Source organism: Xenopus tropicalis, chromosome 8 (genome assembly GCF_000004195.4).
Source record: "Xenopus tropicalis strain Nigerian chromosome 8, UCB_Xtro_10.0, whole genome shotgun sequence".
NCBI classification, from domain to species: Eukaryota; Metazoa; Chordata; class Amphibia; order Anura; family Pipidae; genus Xenopus; species Xenopus tropicalis.
Window position 1 is genome coordinate 11904568 of NC_030684.2, and position 20647 is coordinate 11925214.

Here is a 20647-nt window from a genome sequence, read left to right on the forward strand (position 1 = left end):
GGTCCTTGGAGTCTGTTCTGGGTTCTGGGATACTGATCGTGACATTACGTTGGGACTTTAAACATGGACCCTGAAGGGGCTGCTGCGTCACCTCCATCCCCTGAAGTGATTCGAGCAAATCTCCTCCAGCGTCTTAGGGAACAAGAAGCCCAGCAGGACCAGATTATCCAGTGGCTCCAGAGACTATCTGAAAGGTTGGATGCGCTCCAACAACAGCCTGCCACTCCTACTCCCGCTTCTCTCCTAGGAGGCGGTTCATCACACACAGCTTCAGCAATGTATGTATTTGAGCCTAAGGTCCCGTTCCCTGAAAAGTTTTCTGGGGAGCGTAGTAAATTTTTTGCTTTCCAGGAAGCATGTAAGTTGTACCTTAGCTTCCTCCCTCGTTCTTTTCCCATGGAGGAGCTGAAGGTTAATTTTGTTATGACCCTACTGCTTGGGGATCCTCAGTTATGGGCGTTTTCCTTACCACCCTCCGATCCAGCCTGTACATCCCTCGATTCCTTTTTTAAAGCCATGGCGATAATCTATGACGATCCTGATTGTTCTGCCTCTGCTGATTCCGCTATTCGTAACCTTAGGCAGGGTAAACGACGGGTTGAGGATTACTGTACTGAATTCCGCCGTTGGGCAGTAGAAACGGGGTGGAATGACATTGCCTTACGTAGTCAGTTTAGAATCGGGCTATCTGACGCTGTGAAAGACAGCCTGATCAATTTTCCCGCCTCATCCTCCCTAGACTCCCTAATGTATCTGGCCATTCAAATTATAGGAGGCACAGGGAGAGACGTCAGGAGAAAGTATCCGCAGCTTCTCCACAACCCTCTCATACAGAGTTTATACCTAGACCTGAGGTTGCCTTCTCTAAGCCCTCAGAAGAACCTATGCAGCTGGGTTCTACCCGTTTATCCTCTGAGGAAAAGGATCGCAGACGGGCTAATGGGTTGTGTTTGTACTGTGGGCATAAAGGTCATTTTCGTAGTACTTGTCCCAAAAGGCCGGGAAACGACAGAGCCTAAGCAGATCTGGGGAGTTCTGCTTGGGCAATGTCGTTTCCACTCCCCAACCTAGTTTATCCAAAGTCATGGTTCCGGTCCTTTTGGGATGGGAGACGAGTAGTGTGGAAAGCTTGGCATTTATTGATTCTGGGGCAGAAGGGAATTTCCTAGATTCTAATTTTGCTTGCAGGCACGGTATAACCACACTTCCTTTATTCCCTCCCATCAAGCTAGTTGCCATTGATGGTACGTCTCTGGGTCGTGGGCTTATTTCCTCTAAGTCCGTAAGTTGTTCCATGTCCATAAGGTCACACCATGTGGAACAAATCTCCTTTCTCATCATAGATTGCCCGCATACCCCAGTGATCCTAGGTCTCCCTTGGCTGCGTAAGCACTGTCCCCAGATTGATTGGTTAACTAGTAGTATACTCCAATGGGGAACAGATTGTCAGACCTTATGCATGAAACCCGTCCAGGCTCTGGCCGCAACCTCTTTACAGGGGCTACCTGCTCCTTACTTCCCTTTTGCGGACGTCTTTTCTAAAAAAGCTGCCGAGACTCTTCCCCCACACAGGCTTTATAACTGTGCCATTGATTTAATCTCTGGTTCCTCTCCTCCTAAGGGTAGAATTTACCACTTATCTCTACCCGAGACCCAGGCTATGGAAGAGTATATAAAAGAGAATTTGGAGAGGGGGTTTATTAGGCCCTCTTGCTCCCCAGCAGGAGCAGGGTTCTTTTTTGTAGAAAAGAAAGATGGGGGTCTCAGACCATGTATTGACTACAGGGGTTTAAACAAAATCACGGTTAAAAACCGTTATCCTCTTCCCTTGATTTCCGAACTCTTTGATAGAGTCAAGAGTGCCACCATTTTTTCTAAGCTCGATCTTAGAGGCGCTTATAATCTAATACGAATTCGGGAGGGGGATGAATGGAAAACTGCCTTTAACACCCGCGATGGGCATTATGAATATCTGGTAATGCCCTTTGGGTTATGTAACGCCCCTGCGGTTTTTCAAGAATTAGTGAATGACATATTCCGTGATCTTCTAGGTCGCTCTGTAGTGGTGTACTTAGATGATATTTTGATTTATTCTAATAGTCTCTCTGATCATCGTGCCCATGTTCAGGAGGTCTTATCTAGATTAAGGCAGCATCACTTGTATGCAAAAATTGAGAAGTGTATCTTCGAAGTTTCTTCAGTTCACTTCCTGGGCTATATTATTTCCCATAAAGGTCTAGAACTGGATCCAGTCAAGGTTCAGGCCATCGTAAATTGGGTACAACCTTTGTCTCTACGGGCGATACAGAGATTTCTGGGTTTCGCCAACTATTACAGACAATTTATTAAGAACTTTTCTACATTAGTGGCTCCAATTACCGCTCTCACTAAGAAGGGTGCTGATCCAAGCATTTGGCCAATAGAGGCCTTAACAGCCTTTAAACTATTAAAGGAGGCTTTTGTTTCCGCTCATGTACTCCTGCACCCTGACTCGGCTCTCCCTTTCCTACTGGAGGTAGATGCTTCTGAAATTGGAGCAGGGGCAGTCCTGTCTCAACGGCATCCTGTAACGAATAAGATTCACCCTTGTGGTTTTTTTTCTAAGAAGTTTTCTCCTACGGAGATAAATTACGATATTGGTAATAGGGAGTTACTGGCCATAAAATTGGCATTTACCGAATGGAGACACCTCTTGGAAGGTGCCAAACATGTAGTAACAGTAATCACTGATCATAAAAATCTCTTGTACATTGAATCTGCTAAGCGTTTGAATCCTAGACAGGCCAGATGGGCATTATTCTTTTCCCGTTTTAATTTCATTATAACTTATAGACCTGGTGAAAAGAACGTCAAAGCAGATGCCCTGTCTAGGAGTTTTGACCCCAACCCTCTGGAGAGATCTCCACCTGACCCTATTGTCCCTAAGGAGTTGATTATAGCTGCTCTGAATCCAGATCTGCTTACTTCCCTGACGGAAGCTCAGGTTGACTCTCCTCCCAATGTGCCCCCAGGGAAATTGTTTGTCCCAGAAAACCTCCGTGAGGCAGTTTTTTTAGAGGCTCATGATGCTAAGGCAGCTGGGCACCCTGGTCGCAGTAAGACCTGTTCTCTCATGTCTCTTACCCTTTGGTGGCCAACATTAAGACAAGATGTTAATAATTATGTTGACTCGTGTCCAACTTGTCAACGTTCCAAGCCGTCCAGGTCCTTGCCTCAGGGCCTACTACAGTCCCTTCCGATTCCTGAAAGGCCATGGACTCACATCTCCATGGATTTCATTGTAGATTTACCTCCTTCCAAAGGGTATACTGTTATATGGGTGGTTGTAGACCGCTTTAGTAAGATGTCCCATTTTATCCCCCTTCCCGCCCTCCCTTCCGCGAAATCCCTAGCAGAACATTTTATGGTGAATATTTTTAGACTCCATGGGGCTCCGCTGAATATAGTCTCCGACAGGGGAGTCCAGTTCGTTTCTAGGTTTTGGCGGGCTTTCTGTTTTTTGATGGGTACTGAGTTGTCCTTCTCCTCAGCATATCATCCTCAGACCAATGGGCAGACAGAGAGGACAAACCAGTCTTTGGAACAGTACCTTAGATGCTATGTTGCCAGTAATCAATCCCTTTGGGCTGATTTTCTTCCGTGGGCTGAGTTTGCTTTCAATAATTCCACTCACGCATCCACTGGGGAGTCACCGTTTTTTGTTGTTTTTGGCATTCATCCCAGAGTTTTTTCATTTTCCACTGTTCCTTCGGAGGTACCTGCTGTCAATTCTATAGTTGATAATTTCTCTAACATTTGGCAAAAGGTTCATAGTGCATTGTCTTCTGCAGTAGCTGTTCAGAAGAAAGCCTTTGATAAGCGTCACAAAACATCACCCGCTTATCAGGTTGGTGAAAGGGTTTGGCTTTCTTCCAAGAATGTTCCTCTGAAGGTTCCCTCTTCCAAGTTTGCACCCAAGTTTATTGGTCCTTATGTGATTTCTGAAATTATAAACCCTAACACGGTCCGTCTAGAACTTCCTCCCGAACTCAAGATTACTAATTCTTTTCATGTTTCTTTGTTGAAACCCACTAGAGTGGTTCGGCAGCGATCTCCTCCTCCTCCTGTTTCTATTGAGGGACAATCCGAATATGTGATTCAAAGGATAGTTGACTCTCGCCTCTCTAGGGGTAAGCTACAATACTTGGTGCATTGGAAAGGTTATGGTCCCGAAGAGAGGTCTTGGGTTCCAGCTTCTGATGTTCGGGCAGATTGTCTGGTACGGCAATTCCATGCTAGGTTTCCAAATAAACCTAGGGGTCCGGTGGCCCCCTCTGGAGGGGGGGGTAATGTAAGGGTACCTGGTGGTCTAGTGGGGCGGCGAGGACGCCCGCCGCCTCCTCCGTTGCGGGGACGCCCGCCGGTTCTCCCTAGGAGCGGGCGCGCGCGACGTGCGGCCCTTTAAGGCTTCTGCCTTGTGCGCATGCGCACTCGCGTCCGGCGCCTCTACGCATGCGCACGCGCGTCTACGCTCGGCGCGCGCATATGACGTCACGATGGCGCCAAATTCAAATATTTAAGGTGCTTCTAGCTTGAAATCATTGCCCAACGTAGGTTCTGCTTCCTGTAAGTTCCTGGGTGTGTTTCTCTGGTGTTCCTGCTGTGTTTTGACCTTAGCCTGTACCCAACCTTCTCTTGTTTGCTGCCTGTATTGACCTTGCCTGTTCCTGATTATTCTTGCCTGCTGCCTGGACCGACCATTGCCTGACCGACTATTCTACTGGATCCTGACTTTGTACTGCATTGCCCGATTGTTGCTGACCCCGGCCCGTCCTGACTACGCTTGTGTTCCCCCACCTTCCTGTCATACAATTGGTTCCCGTGCCTGCTCAGAACTCTCTCCTCGGGTCTCTCACAACAAGTCCTGGCGGCATCCGAGTAGCGAAGGGCTCCTCCCGACGTGAAAGGCGGCGGTTATAGGCAGAAGCGTGAGCCGAGACTGGGTCCTTGGAGACTGTTCTGGGTTCTGGGATACTGATCGTGACAGATCAATTACAAGGTACTGTTTTATTATTACAGAGAAAAGGGAATCATTTAACCATTAAATAAACCCAATAGGGCTGTTCTGCCCCCAATAAGGGGTAATTATATCTTAGTTGGGATCAAGTACAGGTACTGTTTTATTATTACAGAGAAAAGGGAATCATTTAACCATGAAATAAACCCAATAGGGCTGTTCTGCCCCCAATAAGGGGTAATTATATCTTAGTTGGGATCAAGTACAGGTACTGTTTTATTATTACAGAGAAAAGGGAATCATTTAACCATTAAATAAACCCAATAGGGCTGTTCTGCCCCCAATAAGGGGTAATTCTATCTTAGTTGGGATCAAGTACAGGTACTGTTTTATTATTACAGAGAAAAGGGAATCATTTAACCATTAAATAAACCCAATAGGGCTGTTCTGCCCCCAATAAGGGGTAATTATATCTTAGTTGGGATCAAGTACAGGTACTGTTTTATTATTACAGAGAAAAGGGAATCATTTAACCATTAAATAAACCCAATAGGGCTGTTCTGCCCCCAATAAGGGGTAATTATATCTTAGTTGGGATCAAGTACAGGTACTGTTTTATTATTACAGAGAAAAGGGAATCATTTAACCATTAAATAAACCCAATAGGGCTGTTCTGCCCCCAATAAGGGGTAATTATATCTTAGTTGGGATCAAGTACAGGTACTGTTTTATTATTACAGAGAAAAGGGAATCATTTAACCATTAAATAAACCCAATAGGGCTGTTCTGCCATCCCATAAGGGATCCCATACCTGTGTTAGGTCATAGGAGCCAGATTTGAGATGTAAGAATGAATGTATTTGTGTAGCTGTAAGTAGAATTTTCAGGCCTATGTGAGAGTAATATCAGCGTGAAACACTGCGGTTGCCATTCATCTAACAGAAAAGTTTAAATGCAGCGTAACTCGTACCTATTATCCTAAATCTGCAGCGTTTGATCCTGAAACATTACCCCCGTGTGCCCTGCTATGCCTACGCCGAGCTGTCAGAAATCCACAGTTCTCCTCGGGGCACAGACATAGCAAAACTTAGATAAAAGCCATCGCCCCCCGGAGTGGTTTGTCCCAAACCAAAGCACGCTCTGTACCCCCTCGTTTTCTGGCAGGATAGAATGGGATTTTTTTTTTTTTATCGTTTTTCTCCTTTGAGGTTTAGCTCTCCAAATGCTTCTTTTGGCTTCCGCAACAAATACAAAGACTCTGTGTGGGTGAAATGGCTTTGGGATGTATATTAACTCTTTTGGTGAGCGGAGAATGATCTACTGTTTGTAAAACAAGGGGGTGTACTTGTGTATCAGCAAAATGTTGCTAAATGCTTTAGATTTAGAAATAGAAGCAGAAACCTCATTTGAACTAAATGCAAGGGCAGGTATGTAGTCATATACAAATAATCCAATTATAAATGAATCAGAGTAACGTCGGCATCCATGTCTGCCTGGCTTTCCTCCAGGTACTCCGGCTTCCTCCTACACTCGCATTAAATACACGCAAATGTATCTCAAGTGTGAGTGTGTGTGTGTGAGTGGAAGGGCTCCTTTATGCAGGGACTAATATGAATGAGGAATCTATTAATAAAGCATAATAATCTAGATTCCCACATTTTCATTTTACGTTCATACCTGTACATAAGATTAAGAAAGGAATTCACTAGTAGCCCTGAGGTTCAATAGAGGCAGCCTGGTATGAGCCAGGTAAATAGACACAGGAGGCGGCTGGGGCAGAGGCCCGACGTCAGGGCAGGTGGGTTGGGGGCTGCCCCATGCACTGCATTGTGTTACTTTCTTATAGTTATACCCAGTGTCGGACTGGGACCCCAGGGACCCACCAGAAAACCTTATATCATGGGCACACTCTCTGATTTTACTTTATTCCCTTCCACTTTATTCTCCTAGTCTCTTTTATTTACATTTTAGCATCTATTTCTATTCTTTGATCCCATTCAGAAATAAGGAATGAGCATGAAACAGGCCAAAATGGTCAGGAGCAGGAGGGCCCACTAACACCTGGGAGTTTTCCTGGTATCCCGGTGGGCCAGTCCGACACCATACCCCCCAACTGTCCCGCTTTGCGTGGGACAGTCCTGCTTTTTATAGCGCATCCCGCTGACCCGGATAGTTCCATGAATGTCCCGCATTTCCGTAATAGATTACGGAAATGTGGGACATTCATGGAACGATCTGCGATAGCGGGATAAGCTGGCTGAAGCTAGGCGCTCCGACTCCTTGCGCGGCTTCTCTCCTTATGTGGCTCCTTCTCCGGTGGTCCCAGGACCTTTTTTAAGGTTGCGCCCCATGCGTAATGACATCACGGGTACCCAGGGGCGCAACCTTATAAAAGGTCCTGTCTCCACTTCACAAGGAACCGCTGAAGAAGAAGGAGCGTGTATTGGGGGGCTCTGTGTATGGGGGCACTGTGTATGAAGGGTACTGTGTATGAGGGCACTGTCTATGGGGGCACTGTGTATGGGGGGTACTGTCTATGGGGGGTACTGTCTATTGGGCCATTGGGGGCACTGTGTATGAGGGGTACTGTCTATGGGGGCACTGTGTATGGGGGGGTACTGTCTATGGGGGGCACTGTGTATAAGGGGTACTGTCTATGGGGGCACTGTGTATGGGGGTACTGTCTATGGGGGCACTGTGTATGAGGGGTACTGTCTATTGGGCCATTGGGGCACTGTGTATGGGGGAAAAACTGGGACATAGTTATAACTCACTTATAACTGACTGCCCTCTATGTTTGTATTTTATATGTAGGAGTTGCTATATTGTTTTCCTTAGGTCGTACAGTATGAGGGTATAGCACATTGCGTCTGATCCCGCCATTTCAACTATATAAAAGGAGTCTTTTTAGAAAAAAATGGGGTGTTTTAATTGGGGCGTCGCCACAAAAGTGGGCGTGGTCAAAACAATCTTTTTGTCCCTCTTTTCATTTTTCAAATGTTGGGAGGTATGCAACACTGCTTATACTTGCTCAACTTATGACACCATCACATACAACAAATTGGGGTTCTCACAATACATTTTGTACACCTACACACAAACCAGTACAAATTCTGACCCACCTTCCTGTATATTTTCTGCAACGATGATGATGGATAAAAAAACAGAAAACCAGATGCAAGTTGTCTTCTTCCCTACAAGTCATATTCTTGCTGCGCAAGCAGTATGGTAACCCTCGTGCATATGAATGAATTTGTATATGCAGCTTATCTAATACAGGAGCTACAGCTTCTCTGTAACAATAGCAACATATAGTCATTTCTAATCTTATCCGTAAATACCCCTTTCCCATTCGTTTTTGACGTATTAATAATATTTACTCCGTTCCTTAAATGGAAAACACTGCATAACTAATATTCACTCTATAAACAATAAATTATAATATAGAACTGCAATTATGGGAAAGCTTCTTTTATTCCCCCCCCCCCCCCTTGGAGAAATAGAGTGGGTTTTATTGGGCAAATGAATATTTTATATATGATAGGCTCTCAAAGCATCCAGGATTGTGCACAAGTTCCAGCGGATATGCAGAAAGATAAGGTTGCTGCACACACAGAGTTTAATAGTGAGATGGCGTCCGGTCCCAATAGGACGTAAAGGCGATCAGTTCTTGCCCACTTTGCAGAAAGCTTACATTGCAGTAAGGCAGCTAATCTCATTATCGTAGTATTGCGCGCTCGCTTGCATGCAGGATCCGACACCTGCAGAGGAGGAAAACATGCTGGCTGGTAGGATACAAACAAACAGACCCGACACGCCGAGGGTTTTATTTACTGATGGGTCACGGCATATGGGAGTATCGTATGTTCAACGTGGACGCATCAAACCGTTAATAAAAGCTGATTTTGTGGATTTTATTTCCTTCAATTATTCCCAACTTGTAGGGTGAGGAATGGTTTGATTGTTTGTATTGCTGTGATACTGGATCTGATGGTCCTTGCTTCAAGTCCCAGCACCGGCAGATTGTGACCATTGATCTCCCGTGGAGCTTAAGTACCTTGATCTTTGAGAAGATGAAAGCTCCTATCCATTGTATCTTTATGAATTACCCTGGCAGAACTAGAGTTTACTAGGCCCCAGATCATTTTGTTTTTGCCCCCCCATAACCCTGTGATGATGCCTCTATCACAAACATATTTTGATCCCTGTGCCTCCATACTGTGTGGCCCCTTATCAGTTGCAGAGTCTGATTCCCCTATACCAGGGCTTCATGAGCAAAATGTAAATAAAAATATGTTGAAGAGCAATACAAGCATGAACAATTTCCTAGGGGGGGTGAACAATAACGGCTTTGATTGGTTATTTAGTAGCCCCATGTGGACTGGCAAACTTTAGGAGGTTCTCTATGGCATTACACATGGTCTTCATACTTCCAAAACTTGCCTCCAAGCCAGGAGTTTAAAAATGGGCACCTTCTTCGAGGTTGCTTGGAGCAATATCAAAGGGGTTGGAGAGCAACATGTTGAGGCTCTTAGTCCTAAGCTAGGGCTCCTAGAAAGCTTTATAGATAGGCTTGATGTTGATACAGCAAAGGTACATCTTTATAATACTGATACTGAGAAAAAACATTGGCTTAGAGCAGTGATCTCCAACTAATGGCTCGGGGGCAACATGTTGCTCACCATCCCCTTAGATGTTGCTCTCAGTGACTCTAGGTGGCCATTTTTATATTTCTGGCTTGGAGACAAGTTTTGGAAGAATAAGGATGCAGATTTACTCCAAGCAGAGCCTCCTGCAGGCCAGCAGACCACATGGGGCTACCAAATATCCAATCACAGCCCTTATTTGGCACCCCCAAGGAACTTTTTTCATGCTTGTGTGGCTCACCAACAGTTTTTACACCTGAGTGTGGCTCACGAGTGATAAGGCTAATGCCAGATGAGGCGTAGGGCATATAGTTTTGGCAAGCGGAAAAGCTCTTGCTGAAAATTCCACCTACGCCTCCTACATGTGCCTGCACCGGAATGAATTATATACGCTCGGGTGTGGGCACATGTAGCCGAAATACGCATAAAAACACAAGACTTTGCATTCTCTCACGTTTTTATGTGTATATCGGCTACATGTGCCTGCACCCGAGCGTATATCATTCATTCCGGTGCAGTCACATGTAGGAGGCGTAGGCGGAATTTTCAGCAAGTGCTTTTCCGCTTGCCAAAAATATCCGCCCTACGCCTCGTCTGGCAATAGCCTAAAGGTTGGGGATCCCTGGCTTAGAACTACAAATAGTATATACCATAGCCTTGTACATGAACATTGGGAAAGTTGGGAATTTGACTAATTGGGCATGTTTGCTCCTGACAGGCAGTAGTGGGGTCTCTATTTGCTTCCCTACCCTCTGGGAGTAAAATAACCCCCAGCCTTGCAAATGGCAATATTGTTCCTGCTGATGTTATTAGCAATTTTGAAATGGTTGAGACCAATGGTCGATCCACAGGGCTTCTTTCATTCTTAGGGCTATGATATCAATAATGCATTTTTGTCCAGATCATTTTATATTCTGCCCAGAGGTTGACTGGCAGGGTGGCATTTTCATAATAAGTGTACCAACATTACTATCATTGGGTATGTTCTGCTGACTATAAGTATGTGTGTCAAGGAGAGGATTCCGTTGATTCCACTGACAGATGTGGGGGTTCATTTGGTGGATGCAGGGAAGCACTCTGGACACGCCGGTAGCTTTACATGAATAATTGGCATCAATTTAATCTTGTCAAAGGATTCTTACAGCCGACAAAACAAACAACAAACAAAATACTGACATAAATGCAGTTGTATCTCCCTACCCTGATATCCTGCAAGGCGATACGCAAAGCAAATCCTTGCTCCTGATATCCCGGAGCCAAGTATCTAAGCTTTAGATGCCAAGAAAACTCGCGGTTCCAGAACATAAGGGTTGTCCACCCACAATTTATCCCACACGTTGCTTTAACTGCTGGTCAACACAATGTGGTAACATACAAAGACAACTGCGGTTGGTTTGTTTCTCTTAGTGTTAATTGTGCCGTTAATCACACCCAACAACCACACAAAGAAGAGGTCAGCAGAGAAGCTGAAGATTTCCCACTACAGTTATTTAGACTACAGACAACTGGACAGGTAAGAACCCAAGATACAACTGAGATATTAAAGGTGAAACACACCTACATATAAGGAAGACCTTGTACAATACTTGTTGCAGGTCTCATCCACTTGCCGACAGATACATAAGCAGTATAAATGTCATTTGTAACCCCTATTTGGCTATAAAATAGTCAAAACCCAGGCTAGTGTAGGTATTAGAGCATGGGGTACATGCGACTCTTTTAGACAGGATGGGCCTTCGCTATATGGAAGACACCTGCGGAGCTGGGGTGTAGTGTAACTACTAGTGATGAGCGAATCTGTTCTGTTTCGCTTCGCTGAAAAATTCACGAATCTTTCAAATGATCCGCGAAATGTCGAAAATTTTGTGCGGCGACTATTCTTTTGTCGCCCGCGGCTATTATTTTGTTGTGCAGCTATTATTTTGTCGCCCGTGGCTATTATTTTGTGGTCCGCGGCTATTATTTTGACGCATGGCTATTCTTTTGTCGCCCGCATCTATTATTTTGTCGCATGGCTATTCTTTTGTCGCCCGCGGCTATTATTTTGTCACGCGGCTATTCTTTTGATGCCCTCGACTATTCTTTTTTGACGCCGGCAACAATCTTTGGACGTGTGGCGAATTTTTCCGCAGCAAATTTTTTCATCCATTTCATGAAACAATCCGCCAATGGCGAAATGCGGAAATTCGCTGCGAATCCATGCCTGGCGAAACATTTTGCCCATCACTAGTAACTACAACTCACTACAACACACTGCTGTGCGCAGTAAAGATGGACACCAGAAGGTTCTTGCAGTTGAACTATAGCACAGTTTATTGTCAAAGACAAATGAAAATGCAGGGATAAGTAAATACTCACAAATGCAAATGGTAAATGATAGTAACACTCTGAGGACAGCAAAGAGAGGATGCACACCAGTTTATCCCACCTCTTTTGGGAGACTGGGAAGGGTAAATGCACCTGGTCAGCTTGGCACCCCTTTGGAAGCAGTCAGGATAGATACCTCAGTCCTCAGGTTAATAACCCCTAGCTTGAGAGTCCTACAGCTGACTGTGGATCAGGGTTGAGATACTGCCTGATTCCTATGTCTTAACCGTGGCCCTATGCTGAGGCAACAGTGCCTGTATGGAAGGCTACTTCCAGCTACTTTCCTTGGTGGAGCCGAAACTGCTCTTGCTTCCAACCCTCTCTATTTCACTCTCCTAGAGAGTGCTCTTACAAGAGTAACTATCTAACTGGTCTTCATTCACGGGGTCCCTGTCCCCGACTTTCACCAGAGTAGGTATTAATCTCTGGGGCAATTATGCTTTACTGGGGCCTTGTTCTGATCCCAGGCTCAGTGGACCTTCACCTGAGCTACAGAGGCAGCCCCACCTCCTTGCTAAACACTATATGAGTTTGCAAGAGGTGTGGTCAACCCAAATAACCAATAATGGGTGAACTAGATACATGGGACTTTGCCCAGTAACAGTAGAAATAAGGAAGTGGTAGGGTTAAAGCCATAGGGGCAGATTAACCCTATGGGTCCCTACACATTTATGACCACAAGTGCAGCATGCAAAGTGCAATATTGGAAGCAACGTGACAAGTTTTTTTACCCACAATGCAGTGTGTAGGGGCAGTGTAACACTGAGGAGTTAGGGGCCCACCGAACTGTCACCTCAGGGGCCCCCCACCCCAGTCGTGAAATTCGCCACTAGTGATGAGTGAATGCCCGCAACTATTCTTTGGTCGCCCGCGGCTATTCTTTTGTCGCCCGCAGCTATTCTTTTGTCGCCCGCAGCTATTCTTTTGTCGCCCGCAGCTATTCTTTTGTCACGCGGCTATTCTTTTATCGCCCTCGGCTATTCTTTTGTTCTGATGCTATTCTTTTGTCGCCCAAGGCTATTCTTTTGTCACCTGTGGCTATTCTTTTGTCGCACAGCTATTCTTTTGTCGCCCGTGGCTATTTTTTTGTTGCAAGGGTATTCTTTTGACGCCCGCGGCTATTCTTTTGTTGCAAGGCTATTCTTTTGTCGCCCGTGACTATTCTTTTGTCGCCCGTGACTATTCTTTTGTCGCCTGAGGCTATTCTTTTGTCGCCCAAAGCTATTCCTTTGTCACCCGCGACTATTCTTTTGTCGCACGGCTATTCTTTTGTCACCCGTGACTATCCTTTTGTCGCCTATTTTTGGACGCACGGCGAATTTTTCCGTCACAAATGTTTTCAGCCATTTCGCGAAACAATCCGCCAATGGCGAAACGTGGGAATTCGCTGTGAATCCATCCCTGGCGAAACATTTCGCCCATCACTACTTGCCACCAACCTACACCTAACCCTTTTTCCCCCCTTGGGTACGAGCAGAAGGTGGGATGGACACACTAGGGCTGAGTGCAAGTACAGGGAAGTGCAACGAGTGGCTTTGGACGTAAATACCTTTGTGCAATCCTAACTGTGGTTGTGGTTGTAAATGAGGCCTCGTGTCTCCTGGTGGTCTGGTACAGTTCACATATGCAATCATTATATCAATACCACCCATCACATTTAATACAGCTGTTGTAATTCTTAATAAGTCTACTGTATTTATAACGTTTATTTCAGGGGTTTGTTCCGTAATGCTAAATAATTCAACATTATTGCCACAGTTCTTTCTTCTGGCCAAACAATGCTGTCACTCCGTGATGTTTCATTCCAGGCACTTCCATCAATTTAACACACCAGCAACAAAGGGAGTGTATACATTGAGGACAGAGAACACAAATATATATACATACCAATTAGAACTACATTTTCCTTAATCAGGTGGCTATTCATTTTCGATTAAACCCTGGAATTGGGGGTAGGGTGAATATATCATATGATTTCATAGGGAGTGTATAATTCTATATACTAGTGATGCAGTTGAAAGCAGTACAGGTATGGGACCTGTTATCCAGAATGCTTGGGACCAAGGGTATTCCAGATAAGGGATCTTTCTGCAATTTGGATCTCCATACCTGAAGTCTACTAAAAAATCAATAAAAAATGTATTAAACCCAATTGCATCCAGTAAGGATTATTTTTATCCTAGTTGGGATCAAGTACAGGTACTGTTTTATTATTACAGAGAAAAGGGAATCATTTAACCATTAAATAAACCCAATAGGGCTGTTCTGCCCCAATAAGGGGTAATTATATCTTAGTTGGGATCAAGTACAGGTACTGTTTTATTATTACAGAGTAAAGGGAATCATTTAACCATTAAATAAACCCAATAGGGCTGTTCTGCCCCAATAAGGATTATTTATATCTTAGTTGGGATCAAGTACAGGTACTGTTTTATTATTACAGAGAAAAGGGAATCATTTAACCATGAAATAAACCCAATAGGGCTGTTCTGCCCCCAATAAGGGGTAATTATATCTTAGTTGGGATCAAGTACAGGTACTGTTTTATTATTACAGAGAAAAGGGAATCATTTAACCATGAAATAAACCCAATAGGGCTGTTCTGCCCCCAATAAGGGGTAATTATATCTTAGTTGGGATCAAGTACAGGTACTGTTTTATTATTACAGAGAAAAGGGAATCATTTAACCACAAAATAAACCCAATAGGGCTGTTCTGCCCCAATAAGGGGTAATTATATCTTAGTTGGGATCAAGTACAGGTACTGTTTTATTATTACAGAGAAAAGGGAATCATTTAACCATGAAATAAACCCAATAGGGCTGTTCTGCCCCCAATAAGGGGTAATTATATCTTAGTTGGGATCAAGTACAGGTACTGTTTTATTATTACAGAGAAAAGGGAATCATTTAACCATGAAATAAACCCAATAGGGCTGTTCTGCCCCAATAAGGGGTAATTATATCTTAGTTGGGATCAAGTACAGGTACTGTTTTATTATTACAGAGAAAAGGGAATCATTTAACCATTAAATAAACCCAATAGGGCTGTTCTGCCCCCAATAAGGGGTAATTATATCTTAGTTGGGATCAAGTACAGGTACTGTTTTATTATTACAGAGAAAGGGGAATTATATCTTTTAGTTGGGATAAAGTTCAAGGTACTGTTTTATTTTTACAGAGAAAAAGGAAATCATTTTTAAAAATCTGAATTATTTGATTAAAAGGGAGTCTACAAGAGGCAGGCTTTCCGTAATTCGGAGCTTTCTGGATAACGGATTTCCGGATAAGGGATCCCATATCTGTATTAATAAGTGGGTATAAAAGCCAGAAACTTTAAACCTATGGCCAGGACCCAACATTGTGGCCATATGATCTTTAGGTTGGGTCTTTATGATCCCGCTTAATAAAACCGTTATTCCTGTATTAAATCCTTTATCTCAAGAGAAACTGCACATTCATTTATTTTATATGAGGCAACAAACATTCTTGCCAAGGGTTCTGCAAAGTAAGGGTTAAAGGAACACATGGCAGCCATAATATTAACCTGAAACCACTATGATTTGAAAGATACATATCACAATGGAATTCTTTTGTGCATAGTAGATCAAAGGACTGAAACATTTATTTATTCAGCAATTTTAAGATTTCGTTAAATATTGACTGAGACAGCAATGGCTATATTGCTTCCAATGCCATAGACAGGTTTGTATATTGGGAACAGCGAGGTTTATAAGAGTAGATGAACAGATGCAGAACTTACCAGTTCCCTTCAGACATTTCCCACTTTAGGGTATTTATGGTTTTTATCGAAAACTTTACAATAAAATATAATTAACGTAACTCAGCTCGACGTGCCGGCAGAAGACATTAAACATTAAATCCCCCCCCCAGGCCCCTGGCCAGATACCATGATGAAGAACTTGACCATTGGAAAAAGGCAGTCTCATCGACAATATCATTTTCGTGGTTACAGAGGTTTTTAAAACCACGACTAAGCTCATTTCCACTAAAACCACTAATGCCTAGCCATTTATTAAAGAATCCAAATTGAAAAAGCACGAAAAAAGGGAAAAAACATAAAAACCACAAGCTTTTCTCTTTTTTCAAGGAATGGAGTATCTGAGAAATCCGACCTCTCTAACACCACAAAGGAAAAGGAGATCTTCCCATTGGAAACAGGACAGCTGCCCACTGACCATTCACAATTTACTGGTAATAGAGATCCTACATGGCCAGTCAAAAAGGGCCCAAGTTAATGGGATACTGCCCCCAGATTAAAGGGCATATCTGCAGTACATATCAAATTAATATCCCAAACTTAAAACAGGTATGGGATCCATTATCCGGAAACCTGATATCCAGAAATCTCCGAATTACGGAAAGTCTGTCTCCCATAGACTTGATTTTAATCAAATAATTTAGATTTTTAAAATGAATTTCCTTTTTCTCTGTAATAATAAAACAGTACCTGTACTTGATCCCAACTAAGATATAATTACCCCTTATTGGGGCAGAACAGCCCTATTGGGTTTATTTAATGGTTAAATGATTCCCTTTTCTCTGTAATAATAAAACAGTACCTGTACTTGATCCCAACTAAGATATAATTACCCCTTATTGGGGGCAGAACAGCCCTATTGGGTTTATTTCATGGTTAAATGATTCCCTTTTCTCTGTAATAATAAAACAGTACCTGTACTTGATCCCAACTAAGATATAATTACCCCTTATTGGGGGCAGAACAGTCCTATTGGGTTTATTTAATGGTTAAATGATTCCCTTTTCTCTGTAATAATAAAACAGTACCTGTACTTGATCCCAGCTAAGATATAATTACCCCTTATTGGGGCAGAACAGCCCTATTGGGTTTATTTCATGGTTAAATGATTCCCTTTTCTCTGTAATAATAAAACAGTACCTGTACTTGATCCCAGCTAAGATATAATTACCCCTTATTGGGGCAGAACAGCCCTATTGGGTTTATTTAATGGTTAAATGATTCCCTTTTCTCTGTAATAATAAAACAGTACCTGTACTTGATCCCAACTAAGATATAATTACCCCTTATTGGGGCAGAACAGCCCTATTGGGTTTATTTAATGGTTAAATGATTCCCTTTTCTCTGTATTAATAAAACAGTACCTGTACTTGATCCCAACTAAGATATAATTACCCCTTATTGGGGCAGAACAGCCCTATTGGGTTTATTTAATGGTTAAATGATTCCCTTTTCTCTGTAATAATAAAATAGTACCTGTACTTGATCCCAACTAAGATATAATTACCCCTTATTGGGGGCAGAACAGCCCTATTGGGTTTATTTAATGGTTAAATGATTCCCTTTTCTCTGTAATAATAAAACAGTACCTGTACTTGATCCCAACTAAGATATAATTACCCCTTATTGGGGCAGAACAGCCCTATTGGGTTTATTTCATGGTTAAATGATTCCCTTTTCTCTGTAATAATAAAACAGTACCTGTACTTGATCCCAACTAAGATATAATTACCCCTTATTGGGGGCAGAACAGCCCTATTGGGTTTATTTAATGGTTAAATGATTCCCTTTTCTCTGTAATAATAAAACAGTACCTGTACTTGATCCCAACTAAGATATAATAACCCCTTATTGGGGGCAGAACAGCCCTATTGGGTTTATTTAATGGTTAAATGATTCCCTTTTCTCTGTAATAATAAAACAGTACCTGTACTTGATCCCAACTAAGATATAATTACCCCTTATTGGGGCAGAACAGCCCTATTGGGTTTATTTAATGGTTAAATGATTCCCTTTTCTCTGTAATAATAAAACAGTACCTGTACTTGATCCCAACTAAGATATAAATAATCCTACTGAGTTTAATTAATGTTTTATGGATTTTTTAGTAGACTTAAGGTATGAAGATTCAAATAATGGAAAGACCCCTTATCCGGAATACCCTTGGTCCCGAGCATTTTGGATAACAGGTCCTATACCTGTACAATAATGCAGCCACAGTGAAGCCATATGCAGTACTTCTTAACCAGGACTCCTGGAACCAATAGACTGGAACCTAATGAGCCTTATACAGGTATAATGTTTCCATGGAGGGTTACTTTTACCTTTTCACTTTAGTTACAAAGGAGTATGTTCAAGGGCTAATGCCTCTAGGTGACTTCTAATGTCTTTATACAGTATATATAACAGTAGGAGGTACATTAACTTCTACGTCTGTTTGTTTCTATGAGACCATCTAAATGTGTTTGTCTGTCTCATTATCTTTATTTGTATCTATTTATCTCTCTTGGTATCTATTTGTATTTATTGATCTACCCATCTCTCTATATTGGTTTCTGAGCATCTATTTTTATCTCTCCATCTGTATCTATCTATAGCTATGTGTATTTGTCAGCTCATCTATCTGTATTTATCTATCTATCTATCCATTTATCCTTCTCCTTTTGACTTCCATTGAATAAAAACACCCATGGTCAAGCAATGGAATAAACACAGATAGCAGTGCAGATTGCTATTTTTAATTGCAAAAAAACAAAACAATACTATCTTTAGCAGTTTATTTTTCTAAAAAATATCTGCAACCACAGAGAACATTTTTAGAAATACATCTGAAAAATATACTTATTATTGGGCGAAGAGCTATACAGACACCAAGGAGGAAATATACTCTCTCTAGGTTCATGGTTAATTACATAGAAATACAGATCCATCAAGTTCAGTGTATCCTTGGGGTCTCCTAAATGACTAGGGGTCATTTACCTCTGTTAAGTGAAGTGAAAACTTCCTCTGCAATCGGCATGTTTTTTGCCCTTGTGATATACTTTTTATTTCTAAATGACACTGTTTACATAGCAAATAATTCACTCTGCCATTTAAAATTTTATTCTTGAACCAACAAATGTATTTGTAGCTGTAATATTGGTGTGTAGGCGCCATCTCAGTGCATTGGGCCTGAGTCTGAGCTTTCAGCCAGCGCTACACATTAGAACTGCTTTCAGCTAACCTATTGTTTCTCCTACTCCCATGTAACTGGAGGAGTCCCAAGCCAGACTTGGATTTCTTACTATTGAGTGCTATTCTGATACCTACTGGGAGCTGCTATCTTGCTCCCTTCCCATTGTTCTGCTGATCGGCTGCTGGGGGGAAGGGGGGGTATCACTCCAATTTGCAGCGCAGCAGTAAAGTGTGCCTGAGTCTGAGCTTTCAGCCAGCGCTACACATTAGAACTGCTTTCAGCTAACCTTTTGTTTCTCCTACTCCCATGTAACTGGAGGAGTCCCAAGCCGGACTTGGATTTCTTACTATTGAGTGCTATTCTGATACCTACTGGGAGCTGCTCTCTTGTTCCCTTCCCATTGTTCTGCTGATTGGCTGCTGGGGGTGAGGGGGGGATATCACTCCAACTTGCAGCGCAGCAGTAAAGTGTGACTGAGTCTGAGCTTTCAGAAGGAGCCAGCGCTACAGATTAGAACTGCTTTCAGCTAACCTATTATTTCTCCTACTCCCATGTAACTGGAGGAGTCCCAAGCCGGACTTGGATTTCTTACTATTGAGTGCTATTCTGATACCTACTGGGCGCTGCTATCTTGCTCCCTTCCCATTGTTCTGCTGATCCGCTGCTGGGGGGGAGGGGGGTATCACTCCAACTTGCAGCGCAGCAGTAAAGTGTGACTGAGTCTGAGCTTTCAGAAGGAGCCGGCGCTACACATTAGAACTGCTTTCAGCTAACCTACTGTTTCACCTACTCCCATGTAACTGGGGGAGTCTCAAGCCGGACTTGGCTTTCTTACTATTGAGTGCTATTCTGATACCTACTGGGTGCTGCTATCTTGCTCCCTTCCCATTGTTCTTCTGATCCGCTGCTGGGGGGGAGGGGGGGGGATATCACTCCAACTTGCAGCGCAGCAGTAAAGTGTGCCTGAGTCTGAGCTTTCAGAAGGAGCCAGCGCTACACATTAGAACTGCTTTCAGCTAACCTATTGTTTCTCCTACTCCCATGTAACTGGAGGAGTCCCAAGCCGGACTTGAATTTCTTACTATTGAGTGCTATTCTGATACCAACTGGGAGCTGCTATCTTGCTCCCTTCCCATTGTTCTGCTGATCGGCTGCTGGGAGGGGGGATATCACTCCAACTTGCAGCGCAGCAGTAAAGTGTGACTGAGTCTGAGCTTTCAGAAGGAGCCAGCGCTACACATTAGAACTGCTTTCAGCTAACCTATTGTTTCTCCTACTCCCATGTAACTGGAGGAGTCCCAAGCCGGACTTGGATTTCTTACTACTGAGTGCTATTCTGATACCTACTGGGAGCTGCTATGTTGCTCCCTTCCCATTGTTCTGCTGATGCAGCGCAGCAGTAAAGTGTGACTGAAGTTTATCAGAGCACAGGTCACATGGCTGTGGCTCCCTGGGAAATGAAGAATATGGCTAGCCCTATGTGACATTTCAAAATGAAATATAAAAAAATCTGATTGTGCTTTTGAAAAATGATTTCAATTCAGGATTCTGCTGGAGAAGCTGTATTAACTGATGGGTTTTGAAAAAAAAAAAAAGGTTTTCCCATGACAGTATTGCTTTTAAAAAGTAAAAAATATATATTTATTAGGATATGTGTTTTGTTTTATTTGTAGAGTGTAAGCT